The 20,752-nt window shown below is 37.2% G+C and overlaps 2 non-coding genes across 2 annotated transcripts; both read right to left on the bottom strand.

The window, feature by feature from the left end:
* Positions 1 to 334: 334 nt before the first annotated feature.
* LOC145678003 (5S ribosomal RNA) lies at positions 335 to 453 on the bottom strand. The gene has a single exon (XR_014130154.1). It is a non-coding gene; the product is annotated as a 5S ribosomal RNA (ribosomal RNA).
* A 13,067-nt stretch (positions 454 to 13,520) lies between these two features.
* Positions 13,521 to 13,639, bottom strand: LOC145678002 (5S ribosomal RNA). Its single transcript, XR_014130153.1, has one exon. It is a non-coding gene; the product is annotated as a 5S ribosomal RNA (ribosomal RNA).
* Between the last annotated feature and the right edge of the window lie 7,113 nt (positions 13,640 to 20,752).

Raw genomic sequence — 20,752 nt, 5'->3', positions numbered from 1 at the left:
AAAAAGTAAAGCACATAGCGGAGATGTGTCGTGCTTGTATACGAAAGGCATTTACTCGCCGGAGATCTACACTTAGTCATAATAATTTACTTTTAAAAAGTGGTAATACATTCCGTGTTAAGTATAGTAGTAGGTGCACACGGATCGGAAATCAGGTTATTTTAATGTGCCGTGCAAATAAACAGGCTGTTAGTGTAAGAAATAGTGGGTATAACGCTTAGAATATCGATTAATCGCTATGAAATAATGTTGATAAATTATCTCTTGAAAGTACTATAAAATTAATGTTTCTAGTATTTTCGTACTTGAAGGATAATGAAATTTGAAAAAGAGATGCCAACAGCACCTGGTGTTCCCAGGCGGTCACCCATCCAAGTACTGACCAGGCCCGATGCTGCTTGACTTCGGTGATCGGACGAGAACCGGTATATTCAGCATGGTATGGCCGTTGGCAACTACCTTTTCTTCAATGTCCTGTTAAGGAAGTATGTTTTAAGTAAGAATTGACATTATTAACTATAAAGGCAAGCATATTAACGTCGTTAACATTACTTGGAATATACTAATATTCGAATAAATATTTGAATGTTCGAATGATGAGTGATTCGGATGTTCATAGTGCCACTATGTCCTATCGAGTTTACTATCACGAACCACGTATGAAATTGTATATAAATAAATAAAAATAAATCCTTTATTAAGTATTGATTACAGGAAAAAGGCAAACTTACATTCTTTAATGTACACAATGAAATGTATGAAAGATATTTTTAAGATATGTTTCACTTACCCTTTATAACGCAAGGTAGTTTTCAGTGTAGCATCCTCTTCAGCTGCGAGATAACGTAAGGCAGATGATCATTCAGTCGTGAAGCACTAAAATGTAATATACATTTTAACTATTATCGATAAGAATTATTTACTGCAGGGATGCAAATAAAGTGAGGCAAATTAGTAAATAAAAACCGATACTGTAACTGATAATGTAATTACGTATCTGTATTAGTTGTATATACAGTAATCGCACGATTATCCGCGGAGTTGGATGTTGGCATAATCGCGCATAATCAGCAGTATGAGCAGAAAAGGGAAATGAAATGAAATCTTTAGATTTACGTCGCATACTTATACCGGTTACGCTAAAGGAGACGGTGATGATGAGTACTGAATGAAGAAAGTGGGAGGAAACGGGAGAAACCCGAGAAAACCCATGAGCACGGTCTTTATGCACGACAAAGTTCACACGGCACGAGCTGGGATTGAACCAGGGACCCCAAGCACCGGAGGCCAAAAAAGGGACAAAAAGTCTTTCGTGCAACTTTCGTTTTCGGTAAAAAGTTTACACATAATTTAGAAAGAGTAGTTTTCTGGTCTTTTTATTTCACAAGTTGGTTCATGTCTATATTTTTTACATGCATAAAAAATTTTTCAACTCCCTTGCTTAGTTCCTGTTAAAGACCTCTACCTCTGATTGTATTTTTTGCACATATTCTTATTGTTTTCAGACAACATTTCTAAGAGCGTAATTTATCGTCAGCAAGAAAAGAAAAGGAAAGCCTCGGATAGTGGAATGTGTACTGTATATATATATATATATATATATATATATATATATATATATATATATATATATATATATATATATATATATATATATACGTATTAGTATATAGTTTTATTTTATACGTCTCCTATTATTACACAATGTGCAGATATTGTGAAAGCGCAAGTAAATATGTATAACTCCCCGTTCTGCACTTAATAACTTGAAAGAAGTTCGGGGAAGGTAGTGTAACAGAAAGTGCAAACAGAAATGAGGGTTTACAGGCATTTAATATTATTCCGTAGTAGTATGATTTTTTGTAAAATATATATATATATATATATATATATATATATATATATATATATATATATATATATATATATATATATATATATATATATATATAAACATACATATTCAATGATATAGTAAGAGGTTAGCAGCACTGATAGAACTGCAGAAAGTACAAAACCGTTAATAAGAAAGAGAGAGAGATGGTGGCCGCTTTTGTGCTTTTCATTGGCTAATTCCGAATTGCGCGCGAATACGTACGAGATTTCTTTCTTTTTCCTCTTCGCAGCCCAGATGTTGCCAATTAGAAGTTTTTAGTACTACATTTGTATGAAAATGTTGCCTTTAAGAAATGTGGTTTGCATACGGAGAAAAGAGCAAAATGAATATTTATCTTAGTGGGCATGAAAAAAGACGAAACATTTTGCAAGATGGACACACGAACTTCCTTAATGCAGGCGTTCAGTACATTATTGTAAAGAAAAAAACACTAAAAAGAATTACTTCAATATCCCTAGCAACATTCAACAATTCATAGAGAAAAATCTTTATTTTGAGAACAATGGAAAACTATGTAATTGTAGATAACTACTAAATTTAATGATTAAGGAAAACGTTTAGGCCCGGCCCTTCAGAAAGAAAGTGCACAGAATTTTCTCTCATGGAAGCAATTGCAAAATCAACATTTTGTTTGCAGTTATAATTAGAGGATCTATATACAGGGTGTTCGAAAAAGAATGTATCCTCTTGAAAGAAAATATTCTCTGGGCCCCTAATCCTTTATATACCGAAAGGAAGTTTGTATAGCATTTTTTCTTACCTTCGTTAGAAGAATTGAAAGTGACTACTATCGTGACACGGGAGATATTTGATCGATAGTCGAATTACTCCCATGCTCGAATGAACACGTCTCTTGTAAGGAGAGGAAAGGCTTCTGTGATCCGCTATCGCAGCTGTGTCATATCTGCAGAGAATGTTAGGACACAAACGTGATCTTTGAGAGCCTCGTGAAAAGAAGTCGCATAGTATCATGTGTGGAGACATCGGGGCCATCTGAAGAACGCTTCATCATTAGGACCAAGGGCGAGTTACGAAACACTCTGGGATATATTTATTAACATAACTTCTCGTCATTCTGCAAGTGTGGTGGAGCTCCATCCTATTGGAAAAGGAAACCTCGGGAGCCCTCTTCATGTGTAGGTATCGTTCACATCTGAAGCATGTGAAGATAGATTACTGTACTATCGTGTACCTAAAATCATTTTCTACGAATACGAACATGTCTACACTGAAGGCAGTGCAGCTCTTTTTCTCTTTTTTTTTTGGTCATGTATTGTAACGCGGGGCAATGCACACAATAACATGTAATGTTGTGTATCATCATAAAGGGCCAGGGCGATGATTGGATCTTGATGGACGTGGAGAACTGATAGGTGATGTGAGTGGTATTGTGATCTATGGTTGTATGTTTACTGATGAATGCATAAGGAGAGGTGAAGGGGTTGCCTTTTTTTTTATGTCGATCGGCAGGGAAGCGATTGGGAAACTTTTGACTTTGTTTTTCAACCGAATATATTGATTGAATAGGTCGCCGACAATTTTACGGGGCGTCACGTCGTTGCCTTTTTCATGTCGATCGCGAGCGAAGCGAGCGTTTTTTTTTTTTTTTTTTTTTACCGACAATATGTATTGAATCGGTTGCCAACACCTTTAGGGGCGCGTCACGTCCTTCTTTCTGTGCTGATCGCGAGCGAAGCGAGCGCGAAATTTTTGACTTTTTTTTTTTTTTTTTTACCCACAATATTTATTCAATCGGTCGCCAACACTTTTAGGGGTGCGTCACGTCCTCTTTTCTCTGCTGATCGCGAGCGAAGCGAGCGCGAAATTTTGACCTTTTTTTCTCTTTTTAATTCTTTTTTTTTTCTTTAAGAAAAAATATTGATTTCATAGGTCGCCAACATTTTTACGGGATGGAACATCGTTTATTTGTTTTTCCAACCGTCTTTCTGTCTTGAGCCCCCGCCAAGTTAACTTTATGGTGGACAAAAACTATGTGCGGTGGGTTACCGCGGGGTTCTCCCGTTTCCTCCCACTTTCTTCATTCCACCACCATTTCAATCATTTCTCATAATCAGCGCCTCTTTTAGCCTAAGCGGCATAACGTGGGACGTAAAACAAAGATTTCCTTTAGTTGCTTTCTGTCTTGATTACGAGCGCGAAATTTTTTACTTTTTTTTTCTTTCTTTTGATATTATTCATTTAATAGGACGGCAACACCTTTACGGGCCGCCGCGTCGTCGTTTACACTTCTTCAGCCCATATTCTTTCTGCTTGTTCGTTTTCCGGCATCTTGTTATCACCGCCCGCGGGAATGCCTATGTCTTTCATCGCTTTTTGAAGCAAATCTTTAATAAATATGCACTCTCACATTTCTACTAATATGCATACCACAGTGGATAGACTGTAACTAGGAAAGCAGAAGCCTGCATATCATATTATTTAACAGTTGAAAGTGAACTGCCATTTTAAGTTTGATTTTGATCAGATGAGTGCAGTTCAACTCGTCGACAATTGTGAAGATTCTCGAGGTTAGGGACCATCCATTTTGTGCTTTGTAATGAAAATGGCTGCAGCCAAACTTCTCTGATCTGAATGAAACTTGGCATGATGATACATCTTGACCTGCTCTACAAGTTTATTTAGTATTTTCCGTTGCGCAGGCTTTTGCTTCTCCAGGTTCTCCCATGGAACTGAGAAACGTATTCAGTCGAACTTCTGCGGTAAGTCAGTATATCATCCTGAGAAGTTTGATCGAGATAGCAGAGGTTCGACTATTCGTTTTTCAATTCCATGTGATATTACAACACGGTGAACTAAATTTATATAGAAACACTTTGATTTTGTTTTGTTTTTTGCTAGCATTAAACTGAGAAAATGTTATTGAATAGACAGAGAACACCACTCAAAGAAAAGTACATCATAAGAATATATATATGGTTGCTGTGGTTCTCGGTTTAATTTGCTAGTTAAGAAACTTGCTCTAAATAAGTACATCTTACAGGTGAAAAACTAAGCCAGGCGATAGAATTAAATATAAAGTTATACACTTTTATTTTACGTTTACTAGTGTTGGGTTACTACTGTAAAATAAGTCAGTATATATGAAAGATAACTGTATTAGGTACTATTTTCCACCGGCGGTGTATTCTTGCATAGTGTACTTAATGTTTACAAGCGGGGCGCTACTAGTATGGATGCATGACAAGTGCTATTGAAACTCGAAAACTAACTGGTTTCCACTACCCTTGCTTATACGTATACCCGCGTCGCCTTCGCTCCTGTTCACTTTGGACGCACATTCTTGCTATCGCTCAGGCCCCCAGCTTTCTCCTGTTTTGGCTCCCTTAAATAGTATTCGTGCTTTTTATTGGCCACCTGGCAAAGCACTTGTAATGATTTTACACCAGTAACTCTAAAATACATGTGTATTACTTTATTTAATTCTGTCGTCTGCAGAATTTTTTTTTTTTTTCGTACAAATATGCCTTTTCATGCAGAACACTGAATTTTGCCTGTAAATTTTTGAGAATATGCTGTGACGAAACTTGAGCACCGTTCTTCTTTTCTTTCTTATCACGAGTCTTCTTTAGCCTAATGAGCACAATCATCACACGATAACGACTATTCTTTTCATTTAACTTGTAAACAAGTTGAACTAATAATAATAATTGATGTACAAAGGAGAAGTGTCCTACATATTTGAGGTAAAAAATAAAATAAATATACTTCTACTTCATCCGTGTTTACAAAGTTAAATGTTATCGATTTACAAAAAATGGTCACCTATCCACACACTGACCAGGCTCGACACTGCTTGACCATACATATTAAAACATCGGTCCCACTGAATACACAAGTAGTAAGCACATTCACATAAAAATAATTAGGATTACAGTATATAAAATGTGTTAATTAAAATAGCAAATGCCTTACCTTATCACAGGCGATCCAAAGCCACTGCACATCATCTGCTACGCACACTATATTCCTCCAATATTTCACTCACTTCCTATATCACGCAACAGAAAATATTAATAAAATTCACTTAGCAACATTTTCATTTTTAATCAACAATACGTATAACAATTAAGAATAAAATTAATTGTGAGCACATTGTTATAATTAGAATACTGTTTTTATTCGTTTACAAATATGGGATTAATATAGAGCTGGCAGCAACAATATATACAACTCATCCTGTATGTATCGTAAATCCTAACTTGAGAAGACATCTCTGACGCAAACAATGAGACAAGAAATCAAATACTATATCCGACACATTTGGGGTTTATTGAACTTCAATGTTGGAAGATACCACCTTGTCGGTAGTACAAATGTAATATCCTTACAACACGCGGAACTTTTGCCAGGCATATCTAGGAATTTGGGAAGATTAATTGATATCCTTAATGTGCAATGTATGATTATGACGCATTGTTATGTACACGCAGACGGAACCAGGACAATCTATAGATGACATTTGCACTGTGTTTGGACAATTTGTTCGCAGAAAGTAACCGTTTTTGTCTATGAATACTTGAGAACATGGAAGGTATGAGATATACATTTTATGCGCAAATATTATAATACAAATCATTGTTAGTTTGGTGGATGCGTGAAAGAAAGAAAAGGAGTAGATTTTTGCAGACGTCCGGATATAAAGCGAGAACTGAGAATACGCATCTATAACATCTATTTTCTTTGTGTTAATGATATCGATGAACTAAACGGGGAAACTAAAATACAACTGTTTGCAGTATAATTCGAAGTATAGTCAAGTGCAGAGGCGTACTCACGGGGTGTCCACCGGGTGCGGACTCCTCGCAAAAGTTCCTAAGTGAACATACATTTGCAGACTTTCTCATTAAATGTAGTTATTAACAGGGAAAATATTGATGTATCATCAATATAAATCTGATCTTACACTTCATCTGTACTCTGTCTGTATCATGTTTTTGTGAAAAAGTAAGTGGAATATTTATCGTGTTTTCGAATGCAGAATAATAGTATATAGACATAGTGGCTTGTAGTATTGGAACCTTGCCCCCCGAAGCTTGGATCCCTTAGAAGAAAAAAAAATGCATGCGCGCCTGGTGAAATGGTTAACGAATTCAGTTCACTCGATGAATCGACAGATAGTAATACACATTTCGACAGATCGACAGCATTCGACAGATACAGACATATGAAAGTAGCACAAGAATTAGGCGAAAGTCCGTGCGTTTCCTCAATTCACGTAGGAAACAACAGAAAATATCAACTACCATAAAATAATCCGTATATATATTTAATTTATTTGGAATAAAATAAATATAGAAACAACCTGTTCATACATAACTACGGTAAGTGCGTTAATTGCTAACGTAAGAACAAATATGAAACAAGGCACAAAATAAAAAAGAAAAATAAAGTTAAAGGGAATAAATATTTAGGCTTGATTGTCATTCGTATTAAGAAGCTGGGTAATAAAATGTTAAAATCTACAGAAAATTATGAAATTAAATCAGGATTTGAAATAAAAGTCTATACATTGGAAGTAGGCCAGGGAGTTTGCAAGGCAGATGTGTGCGACACGCGTTACTTTATAGATTCCCTTCATTGAACTATAGTAAGCAGTACGAAGATGGTACTTTGCGTATAATCACAGGAAGGATTGAAGTTAATTACCATGGTAATATAATTATTTATTGATAAGTATTTCCATGTTAAATTATGAAAATTATAAGCACAAGGAGGGTGAAAAAGTAGTGTGACCGACTTAGCAATGACTGAAACATAAAATAGAAAAGCGAATAAAAACAAATGCCTTTTGAGTTATGTGGAATAAAGTTTCTTCTAGCCAGTAAGGAAGAATAGGATCTGGTGCATTCATTGAATACCTGAAAAAAATCGTTTATCAAAATAGAAGGAAACACACTTATCGTTGTGGCAACTACGAACTTCTGTTTACCTCAGCCCGCCTCAGCAAGTGCTTTCTATCCGGTCCGCGCTCCGTAACCAAACTCAACGCTGCCTGCCAGCGAAAATTTCATTCTTCAGTATCGTTGAGTTTATTGCAGAAAGCAATGGCAGATACGGCATCAGCACCTGCAGCCCCGGCACAGGCTTCTCCTAAGAAGTCTGCAAAGCCTAAGAAACCAAAAACAACACCTTCTCATCCAAGAACATCAGAAATGGTGAACAACGCCATCAAGAATTTGAAGGAAAGGGGAGGAAGTTCACTGCAAGCTATTAAGAAATACATCTCTCAGAACTACAAAGTGGATGCCGAGAAGCTTGCTCCATTTATCAAGAAATACTTGAGAAGTGCAGTTGCTTCTGGGTCTTTGGTTCAGACCAAGGGAAAAGGTGCATCTGGATCGTTTAAGCTTAGTGCTTCATCGCTGAAGGAGAAGCCTGAAGGTGGATCTTCAACCAAGGCGAAACGATCAGCATCAAAGGAGAAGAAGCCTGCGAAAAAGCCAGCAGCTAAACGTCCCAAGAAGACTGGTGAAAAGAAAAAGGCTGCTGCTCCCAAACCTAAGAAATCACCATCTAAAGTGAAGAAGGCAAAAACTCCCAAGAAGCCAAAGGCCCCGAAGCCAAAGAAGGCTACAGCAAAACCGAAAAGTGCTAAGAAGGCTGCACCAAAGAAGAAGTAAATGTGTCAGTAAATCATCTGACATTTTAAAACGGCTCTTTTTAGAGCCATCAAATACTTTGAGAAGAGTAAAATTGTGCTTTTCCTATCATTATCACATGTTCATTCATAGCAATGTATAGTATACACGCAAGGGACTTTGAGTTTTCTTTTTAACCGAAGCACTTCTTGATGTAAGTGCTTTATAACAGAGGGGAATTGAGGGTGGGGAAAGAAAGCTTTCACGGGTGTCAAGAATGGTGTACTCGAAAAAAAATGGGGAACACATTACGTAATGTCAATTTGTGATCACTTACTTTTTCCTTGTTCCTATCTTCAAGTAGCGAAACAGTACAGAAAACGCACTTAATGCATTTGTTAGAAAAACTTTTGCAGGCTGACTGGGTTCGATTCTCGGTGGGAGCTCAAATGTTTCGCATTGCACGTTAATAAGTAGGTCCACGTTTGAAACAGCCTTGCTGCTGAAAGGGACACTAAACTAAAATCAACTCTTTTCAAGGCTGGGGTGAAAGAAATGTTCGAACTTATTACAACTCGTGAAAGTGAAGTAGACTGTTTCAATTTAACGTCGTACTATTATGATTTTTATGATAAAGGAGACGGGTGATTACGCCTAATGAATGATGGAAATACTGGTGTAATGAGAAAGTGTTAGGAAAAGGGAACACGCTAATAACCACGGATACCGTCTTATAATTCGTAATATTGCTATAAAGAAAAATAGTAACACCAGCAGAAATGTAGGTGTACAATTGAACTGATGTTAAGTACAAACAGACACTTAAAGAAAGTTTAGTTTAACGTTTGCATTCAACAGCAGCGACCTCTGAGAAAATATTACTTTTGCTACCTTGGAAGAAGTACATATTTCGCCTGCGAGTTCTATGAGATTAATAACGTTGAGAAGGGCAAACAGTGGTTGAATCGAAGTTAACTTATGCAACATATGGCAAAATCGAATCCTTGACCACATAAAACGAAGATAATCAATCGGTAAACATAGGGGAAAACTAAAGAATATACTTGAAAGATAGGATGATATACGAAACGAGAGGAAAACGAAGGTAGATGTATTAACTATGCAACATACGGCGTGAGAATTTAAAAAAAAAAGATAACAAGTATGGACAAGATCCTTGTTAGGATAACAGCATCTCTAAGTAGTGTATTGGTCCTAAAAAGGACCGTTTTTGAACTCAGTGCCAGAACTTCAAACTTAAGCACGTTCCCCACGGATGCGGCGAGCAAGCTGAATGTCCTTAGGCATGATTGTGACTCTCTTTGCGTGAATAGCACACAAGTTGGTGTCTTCGAAAAGCCCTACAAGGTAAGCTTCACTTGCCTCCTGTAAAGCCATGACAGCTGAGCTTTGGAAGCGAAGATCTGTCTTGAAATCTTGTGCAATTTCTCGGACCAGTCGTTGGAAGGGCAGCTTGCGGATGAGCAATTCAGTGCTCTTCTGGTAACGACGAATTTCTCGGAGAGCCACAGTACCAGGCCTGTAACGATGGGGCTTTTTCACTCCACCGGTAGCTGGAGCACTCTTTCTTGCAGCTTTGGTGGCAAGCTGCTTTCGAGGAGCTTTGCCTCCAGTAGATTTCCTAGCTGTCTGCTTGGTACGTGCCATTGCAACTGTCACGACTTGTTTCAAATAATTGCGCGCTGAATGAAGTCAAGTTATATAAAGAGCAAAACCGTTAAATCAAGCTATTTCTCATTGGATAAAGTCAGTCGAAAAGGACAGTTCTCATTGGCTTAGACACGTTTTGTGTTTTTCCTCCGTGCTTTCCCTGCATGATCGAAGGAACAAAACCACGAGTCTTGGGCTGCTTGGGCTTGTATTTCTCGTGTGTGGTGAGCGAAGCAGTAACATATCGAAATGACAGGACGTGGAAAAGGAGGCAAGGGTCTTGGCAAAGGAGGTGCCAAGCGCCACCGTAAAGTTCTTCGTGACAACATCCAGGGTATCACCAAACCCGCTATTAGGCGTCTTGCTCGCCGTGGTGGTGTGAAGCGTATCTCTGGTCTCATTTATGAAGAGACCCGAGGAGTATTGAAAGTATTCCTGGAGAACGTAATCAGAGATGCTGTTACATACACAGAACACGCCAAGAGGAAGACAGTGACAGCTATGGATGTTGTGTATGCCTTGAAGAGGCAAGGAAGAACCCTGTACGGTTTCGGAGGTTAAGTTGGGGTTCCTCCTATTTTGGATATAAAATTGGCATAAACGGCTCTTTTCAGAGCCAACAAATTTATATAAAGGGAAAGATTTACTTTGTGCGATTTTCTGTTAGATTATAAGAATTCGTGTAACTACATTAAAGCCTTTTGATGCACACAAAATTACAGACGTAGAGAGATTAATTTGAGAAAATCATACGTTTTTTTTTACATTATGTACGTTCATGTATACGTATTCATATGTAGCAGTATTAATGCTGGAGAAGGGGTTCTGGTTGGAAATTGGCGATTTGTTGGAAGTAGCGAGCATGAGAGATGCGAAACGCAAGTCGGAATTTCTGTTCTGACAGTAGGATGTACGTATAGAGGCTTATACAACTTCTATACTGTGCTGTGAGGGGCGAATAATGCGTTAGAAACCTGAATCTTGTCCTTTATCTTGTTTACGTGGTCTTGGGTTCGATTTTTTTCTTTTGCGGTAGTGTCTATTGTGATTTACATGTAAATTAATGACACTTCGTAGCGGGTTAGTAAAATAAAGAGTAATACAAATATGAGATGTAGGTTAATGCATTGTATACTTCACATTATTTACTAAAGAAAGGCAGTAGTTACAAGAAACCTAGGCTCGCTCGTTGGGCACAGTAGCAAATGAGTTCTGAGATCAGAGAATAAGAGTAGTTGCGTATTACAAACCATATACATATAACACATATCACACAAATATGAATATCGACCTTGCAAAGAATAAATCGTACTTAAGTGTGCATTTAATGTCATTACTATGTTGCAAAAGAAATTTAGGAAAGTTTTTTGATCCGCTCTGTTCATGATGTCATTGGGGCATAGTAATGAACAATAATAAATGTCGAGAACATATTGAACAGAGTAATTTCAGCCAAGCCAACGCAAGAGAGAAACATGAGTGCTTTAAGAATGTTGGAAATTCCTTTGTCTAGCATGAAGTACATGAGAATATGTGGTATGAGGTTTTCTTCCATTGCTGAGAATCTGGGCTCGACTGTCCTGTCCTCTGGGTAATATGAGCCCGATGTACGCAAATATCAAAAAAATGTAGCTAGCGACAATACAAAAGGTAATGATCTTATAATTAATAATGTAGTGGGAACTAAGCACATCGCTGTTTGGAGTATTCTAAAGATAGTGTGACTTCCTATGGGCTTCAATTACGATCGACGACTACACATACTAATTAATCGAATAGCAGCGAGAATTTCGAATGACACTAAGCAACTATCTCAGACACTTTTGATGAGTCTGTATATCGAAAACAATTCATTTCAATCGTAAATCTCCTCTATAAAGGGGTTTGTGGCCCTCATAAGGGCCGATTTGTATGAGATATAGGTCTTACATTTATGCCTTCTTCTCAGTTTTCTTGGGCAGAAGTACAGCTTGAATGTTGGGCAAAACACCACCCTGAGCGATTGTAACTCCAGACAACAACTTGTTTAATTCCTCGTCGTTACGGATAGCTAACTGCAGATGACGTGGAATAATCCTAGTCTTCTTGTTGTCACGAGCAGCGTTGCCTGCCAACTCAAGAACTTCAGCTGCCAGGTATTCCATGACTGCAGCCAAATACACGGGAGCGCCAGCACCAACTCGTTCGGCATAGTTACCCTTTCGCAAAAGACGATGGATTCTGCCTACTGGGAATTGAAGGCCAGCCCTGCTGGAGCGGGACTTGCTCTTTCCCTTGACTTTTCCACCTTTGCCGCGACCAGACATTGTTCAATATTCTTTCGTAATAAGATGAGAGGAAAAATTGCGGCCTCCCATGAATCAAGTCAGTTTTGTTACTACTTCAAGCGTGCACCCGAGTGCATCAAATGAAAAGCAAGGCAGTTGGCGCGAATTGAAACACGTACTGTAATTTAAATGAAGTCGATAAATCGGCGGACACATCTAATTTTGCTGAACGAGTGAGTCATCATGCCACCAAAAACTAGCGGAAAGGCTGCAAAGAAGGCTGGTAAAGCCCAAAAGAATATCTCCAAGGGAGATAAGAAGAAGAAGAGGAGGAGGAAGGAGAGCTATGCCATTTACATCTACAAAGTTTTGAAGCAAGTGCATCCTGACACTGGCATATCTAGCAAAGCTATGAGTATCATGAACAGCTTTGTTAATGACATCTTCGAGCGTATTGCTGCTGAAGCTTCTCGTTTGGCCCATTACAATAAGCGGTCAACTATCACCAGCCGGGAAATCCAAACAGCTGTGCGCCTTCTTTTGCCTGGTGAACTTGCCAAGCACGCTGTAAGTGAGGGTACGAAGGCTGTTACCAAGTACACAAGCTCTAAGTAAAAATCTTCTTCAAGATTTTTCATTTCAAACGGTCCTTGTCAGGACCAACACATTATTCGAAAGAGTTAAATCACGAAATTTGCTTCATTCTGTTATGTAGAAACACCTTGAAATCCAATTTCTATATGCTGTTAGTAAAAAAGTAAAGCACATAGCGGAGATGTGTCGTGCTTGTATACGAAAGGCATTTACTCGCCGGAGATCTACACTTAGTCATAATAATTTACTTTTAAAAAGTGGTAATACATTCCGTGTTAAGTATAGTAGTAGGTGCACACGGATCGGAAATCAGGTTATTTTAATGTGCCGTGCAAATAAACAGGCTGTTAGTGTAAGAAATAGTGGGTATAACGCTTAGAATATCGATTAATCGCTATGAAATAATGTTGATAAATTATCTCTTGAAAGTACTATAAAATTAATGTTTCTAGTATTTTCGTACTTGAAGGATAATGAAATTTGAAAAAGAGATGCCAACAGCACCTGGTGTTCCCAGGCGGTCACCCATCCAAGTACTGACCAGGCCCGATGCTGCTTGACTTCGGTGATCGGACGAGAACCGGTATATTCAGCATGGTATGGCCGTTGGCAACTACCTTTTCTTCAATGTCCTGTTAAGGAAGTATGTTTTAAGTAAGAATTGACATTATTAACTATAAAGGCAAGCATATTAACGTCGTTAACATTACTTGGAATATACTAATATTCGAATAAATATTTGAATGTTCGAATGATGAGTGATTCGGATGTTCATAGTGCCACTATGTCCTATCGAGTTTACTATCACGAACCACGTATGAAATTGTATATAAATAAATAAAAATAAATCCTTTATTAAGTATTGATTACAGGAAAAAGGCAAACTTACATTCTTTAATGTACACAATGAAATGTATGAAAGATATTTTTAAGATATGTTTCACTTACCCTTTATAACGCAAGGTAGTTTTCAGTGTAGCATCCTCTTCAGCTGCGAGATAACGTAAGGCAGATGATCATTCAGTCGTGAAGCACTAAAATGTAATATACATTTTAACTATTATCGATAAGAATTATTTACTGCAGGGATGCAAATAAAGTGAGGCAAATTAGTAAATAAAAACCGATACTGTAACTGATAATGTAATTACGTATCTGTATTAGTTGTATATACAGTAATCGCACGATTATCCGCGGAGTTGGATGTTGGCATAATCGCGCATAATCAGCAGTATGAGCAGAAAAGGGAAATGAAATGAAATCTTTAGATTTACGTCGCATACTTATACCGGTTACGCTAAAGGAGACGGTGATGATGAGTACTGAATGAAGAAAGTGGGAGGAAACGGGAGAAACCCGAGAAAACCCATGAGCACGGTCTTTATGCACGACAAAGTTCACACGGCACGAGCTGGGATTGAACCAGGGACCCCAAGCACCGGAGGCCAAAAAAGGGACAAAAAGTCTTTCGTGCAACTTTCGTTTTCGGTAAAAAGTTTACACATAATTTAGAAAGAGTAGTTTTCTGGTCTTTTTATTTCACAAGTTGGTTCATGTCTATATTTTTTACATGCATAAAAAATTTTTCAACTCCCTTGCTTAGTTCCTGTTAAAGACCTCTACCTCTGATTGTATTTTTTGCACATATTCTTATTGTTTTCAGACAACATTTCTAAGAGCGTAATTTATCGTCAGCAAGAAAAGAAAAGGAAAGCCTCGGATAGTGGAATGTGTACTGTATATATATATATATATATATATATATATATATATATATATATATATATATATATATATATATATATATATATACGTATTAGTATATAGTTTTATTTTATACGTCTCCTATTATTACACAATGTGCAGATATTGTGAAAGCGCAAGTAAATATGTATAACTCCCCGTTCTGCACTTAATAACTTGAAAGAAGTTCGGGGAAGGTAGTGTAACAGAAAGTGCAAACAGAAATGAGGGTTTACAGGCATTTAATATTATTCCGTAGTAGTATGATTTTTTGTAAAATATATATATATATATATATATATATATATATATATATATATATATATATATATATATATATATATATATATATATATATATATATAAACATACATATTCAATGATATAGTAAGAGGTTAGCAGCACTGATAGAACTGCAGAAAGTACAAAACCGTTAATAAGAAAGAGAGAGAGATGGTGGCCGCTTTTGTGCTTTTCATTGGCTAATTCCGAATTGCGCGCGAATACGTACGAGATTTCTTTCTTTTTCCTCTTCGCAGCCCAGATGTTGCCAATTAGAAGTTTTTAGTACTACATTTGTATGAAAATGTTGCCTTTAAGAAATGTGGTTTGCATACGGAGAAAAGAGCAAAATGAATATTTATCTTAGTGGGCATGAAAAAAGACGAAACATTTTGCAAGATGGACACACGAACTTCCTTAATGCAGGCGTTCAGTACATTATTGTAAAGAAAAAAACACTAAAAAGAATTACTTCAATATCCCTAGCAACATTCAACAATTCATAGAGAAAAATCTTTATTTTGAGAACAATGGAAAACTATGTAATTGTAGATAACTACTAAATTTAATGATTAAGGAAAACGTTTAGGCCCGGCCCTTCAGAAAGAAAGTGCACAGAATTTTCTCTCATGGAAGCAATTGCAAAATCAACATTTTGTTTGCAGTTATAATTAGAGGATCTATATACAGGGTGTTCGAAAAAGAATGTATCCTCTTGAAAGAAAATATTCTCTGGGCCCCTAATCCTTTATATACCGAAAGGAAGTTTGTATAGCATTTTTTCTTACCTTCGTTAGAAGAATTGAAAGTGACTACTATCGTGACACGGGAGATATTTGATCGATAGTCGAATTACTCCCATGCTCGAATGAACACGTCTCTTGTAAGGAGAGGAAAGGCTTCTGTGATCCGCTATCGCAGCTGTGTCATATCTGCAGAGAATGTTAGGACACAAACGTGATCTTTGAGAGCCTCGTGAAAAGAAGTCGCATAGTATCATGTGTGGAGACATCGGGGCCATCTGAAGAACGCTTCATCATTAGGACCAAGGGCGAGTTACGAAACACTCTGGGATATATTTATTAACATAACTTCTCGTCATTCTGCAAGTGTGGTGGAGCTCCATCCTATTGGAAAAGGAAACCTCGGGAGCCCTCTTCATGTGTAGGTATCGTTCACATCTGAAGCATGTGAAGATAGATTACTGTACTATCGTGTACCTAAAATCATTTTCTACGAATACGAACATGTCTACACTGAAGGCAGTGCAGCTCTTTTTCTCTTTTTTTTTTGGTCATGTATTGTAACGCGGGGCAATGCACACAATAACATGTAATGTTGTGTATCATCATAAAGGGCCAGGGCGATGATTGGATCTTGATGGACGTGGAGAACTGATAGGTGATGTGAGTGGTATTGTGATCTATGGTTGTATGTTTACTGATGAATGCATAAGGAGAGGTGAAGGGGTTGCCTTTTTTTTTATGTCGATCGGCAGGGAAGCGATTGGGAAACTTTTGACTTTGTTTTTCAACCGAATATATTGATTGAATAGGTCGCCGACAATTTTACGGGGCGTCACGTCGTTGCCTTTTTCATGTCGATCGCGAGCGAAGCGAGCGTTTTTTTTTTTTTTTTTTTTTACCGACAATATGTATTGAATCGGTTGCCAACACCTTTAGGGGCGCGTCACGTCCTTCTTTCTGTGCTGATCGCGAGCGAAGCGAGCGCGAAATTTTTGACTTTTTTTTTTTTTTTTTACCCACAATATTTATTCAATCGGTCGCCAACACTTTTAGGGGTGCGTCACGTCCTCTTTTCTCTGCTGATCGCGAGCGAAGCGAGCGCGAAATTTTGACCTTTTTTTCTCTTTTTAATTCTTTTTTTTTTCTTTAAGAAAAAATATTGATTTCATAGGTCGCCAACATTTTTACGGGATGGAACATCGTTTATTTGTTTTTCCAACCGTCTTTCTGTCTTGAGCCCCCGCCAAGTTAACTTTATGGTGGACAAAAACTATGTGCGGTGGGTTACCGCGGGGTTCTCCCGTTTCCTCCCACTTTCTTCATTCCACCACCATTTCAATCATTTCTCATAATCAGCGCCTCTTTTAGCCTAAGCGGCATAACGTGGGACGTAAAACAAAGATTTCCTTTAGTTGCTTTCTGTCTTGATTACGAGCGCGAAATTTTTTACTTTTTTTTTCTTTCTTTTGATATTATTCATTTAATAGGACGGCAACACCTTTACGGGCCGCCGCGTCGTCGTTTACACTTCTTCAGCCCATATTCTTTCTGCTTGTTCGTTTTCCGGCATCTTGTTATCACCGCCCGCGGGAATGCCTATGGTCTTTCATCGCTTTTTGAAGCAAATCTTTAATAAATATGCACTCTCACATTTCTACTAATATGCATACCACAGTGGATAGACTGTAACTAGGAAAGCAGAAGCCTGCATATCATATTATTTAACAGTTGAAAGTGAACTGCCATTTTAAGTTTGATTTTGATCAGATGAGTGCAGTTCAACTCGTCGACAATTGTGAAGATTCTCGAGGTTAGGGACCATCCATTTTGTGCTTTGTAATGAAAATGGCTGCAGCCAAACTTCTCTGATCTGAATGAAACTTGGCATGATGATACATCTTGACCTGCTCTACAAGTTTATTTAGTATTTTCCGTTGCGCAGGCTTTTGCTTCTCCAGGTTCTCCCATGGAACTGAGAAACGTATTCAGTCGAACTTCTGCGGTAAGTCAGTATATCATCCTGAGAAGTTTGATCGAGATAGCAGAGGTTCGACTATTCGTTTTTCAATTCCATGTGATATTACAACACGGTGAACTAAATTTATATAGAAACACTTTGATTTTGTTTTGTTTTTTGCTAGCATTAAACTGAGAAAATGTTATTGAATAGACAGAGAACACCACTCAAAGAAAAGTACATCATAAGAATATATATATGGTTGCTGTGGTTCTCGGTTTAATTTGCTAGTTAAGAAACTTGCTCTAAATAAGTACATCTTACAGGTGAAAAACTAAGCCAGGCGATAGAATTAAATATAAAGTTATACACTTTTATTTTACGTTTACTAGTGTTGGGTTACTACTGTAAAATAAGTCAGTATATATGAAAGATAACTGTATTAGGTACTATTTTCCACCGGCGGTGTATTCTTGCATAGTGTACTTAATGTTTACAAGCGGGGCGCTACTAGTATGGATGCATGACAAGTGCTATTGAAACTCGAAAACTAACTGGTTTCCACTACCCTTGCTTATACGTATACCCGCGTCGCCTTCGCTCCTGTTCACTTTGGACGCACATTCTTGCTATCGCTCAGGCCCCCAGCTTTCTCCTGTTTTGGCTCCCTTAAATAGTATTCGTGCTTTTTATTGGCCACCTGGCAAAGCACTTGTAATGATTTTACACCAGTAACTCTAAAATACATGTGTATTACTTTATTTAATTCTGTCGTCTGCAGAATTTTTTTTTTTTTTCGTACAAATATGCCTTTTCATGCAGAACACTGAATTTTGCCTGTAAATTTTTGAGAATATGCTGTGACGAAACTTGAGCACCGTTCTTCTTTTCTTTCTTATCACGAGTCTTCTTTAGCCTAATGAGCACAATCATCACACGATAACGACTATTCTTTTCATTTAACTTGTAAACAAGTTGAACTAATAATAATAATTGATGTACAAAGGAGAAGTGTCCTACATATTTGAGGTAAAAAATAAAATAAATATACTTCTACTTCATCCGTGTTTACAAAGTTAAATGTTATCGATTTACAAAAAATGGTCACCTATCCACACACTGACCAGGCTCGACACTGCTTGACCATACATATTAAAACATCGGTCCCACTGAATACACAAGTAGTAAGCACATTCACATAAAAATAATTAGGATTACAGTATATAAAATGTGTTAATTAAAATAGCAAATGCCTTACCTTATCACAGGCGATCCAAAGCCACTGCACATCATCTGCTACGCACACTATATTCCTCCAATATTTCACTCACTTCCTATATCACGCAACAGAAAATATTAATAAAATTCACTTAGCAACATTTTCATTTTTAATCAACAATACGTATAACAATTAAGAATAAAATTAATTGTGAGCACATTGTTATAATTAGAATACTGTTTTTATTCGTTTACAAATATGGGATTAATATAGAGCTGGCAGCAACAATATATACAACTCATCCTGTATGTATCGTAAATCCTAACTTGAGAAGACATCTCTGACGCAAACAATGAGACAAGAAATCAAATACTATATCCGACACATTTGGGGTTTATTGAACTTCAATGTTGGAAGATACCACCTTGTCGGTAGTACAAATGTAATATCCTTACAACACGCGGAACTTTTGCCAGGCATATCTAGGAATTTGGGAAGATTAATTGATATCCTTAATGTGCAATGTATGATTATGACGCATTGTTATGTACACGCAGACGGAACCAGGACAATCTATAGATGACATTTGCACTGTGTTTGGACAATTTGTTCGCAGAAAGTAACCGTTTTTGTCTATGAATACTTGAGAACATGGAAGGTATGAGATATACATTTTATGCGCAAATATTATAATACAAATCATTGTTAGTTTGGTGGATGCGTGAAAGAAAGAAAAGGAGTAGATTTTTGCAGACGTCCGGATATAAAGCGAGAACTGAGAATACGCATCTATAACATCTATTTTCTTTGTGTTAATGATATCGATGAACTAAACGGGGAAACTAAAATACAACTGTTTGCAGTATAATTCGAAGTATAGTCAAGTGCAGAGGCGTACTCACGGGGTGTCCACCGGGTGCGGACTCCTCGCAAAAGTTCCTAAGTGAACATACATTTGCAGACTTTCTCATTAAATGTAGTTATTAACAGGGAAAATATTGATGTATCATCAATATAAATCTGATCTTACACTTCATCTGTACTCTGTCTGTATCATGTTTTTGTGAAAAAGTAAGTGGAATATTTATCGTGTTTTCGAATGCAGAATAATAGTATATAGACATAGTGGCTTGTAGTATTGGAACCTTGCCCCCCGAAGCTTGGATCCCTTAGAAGAAAAAAAAAATGCATGCGCGCCTGGTGAAATGGTTAACGAATTCAGTTCACTCGATGAATCGACAGATAGTAATACACATTTCGACAGATCGACAGCATTCGACAGATACAGACATATGAAAGTAGCACAAGAATTAGGCGAAAGTCCGTGCGTTTCCTCAATTCACGTAGGAAACAACAGAAAATATCAACTACCATAAAATAATCCGTATATATATTTAATTTATTTGGAATAAAATAAATATAGAAACAACCTGTTCATACATAACTACGGTAAGTGCGTTAATTGCTAACGTAAGAACAAATATGAAACAAGGCACAAAATAAAAAAGAAAAATAAAGTTAAAGGGAATAAATATTTAGGCTTGATTGTCATTCGTATTAAGAAGCTGGGTAATAAAATGTTAAAATCTACAGAAAATTATGAAATTAAATCAGGATTTGAAATAAAAGTCTATACATTGGAAGTAGGCCAGGGAGTTTGCAAGGCAGATGTGTGCGACACGCGTTACTTTATAGATTCCCTTCATTGAACTATAGTAAGCAGTACGAAGATGGTACTTTGCGTATAATCACAGGAAGGATTGAAGTTAATTACCAT

The sequence above is a fragment of the Thermobia domestica genome, unplaced genomic scaffold (genome assembly GCF_964235325.1).
Source record: "Thermobia domestica unplaced genomic scaffold, izTheDome1.hap1.1 HAP1_SCAFFOLD_1697, whole genome shotgun sequence".
Taxonomy (NCBI): domain Eukaryota; kingdom Metazoa; phylum Arthropoda; class Insecta; order Zygentoma; family Lepismatidae; genus Thermobia; species Thermobia domestica.
This window is presented reverse-complemented; position numbering and strand designations above follow the sequence as displayed.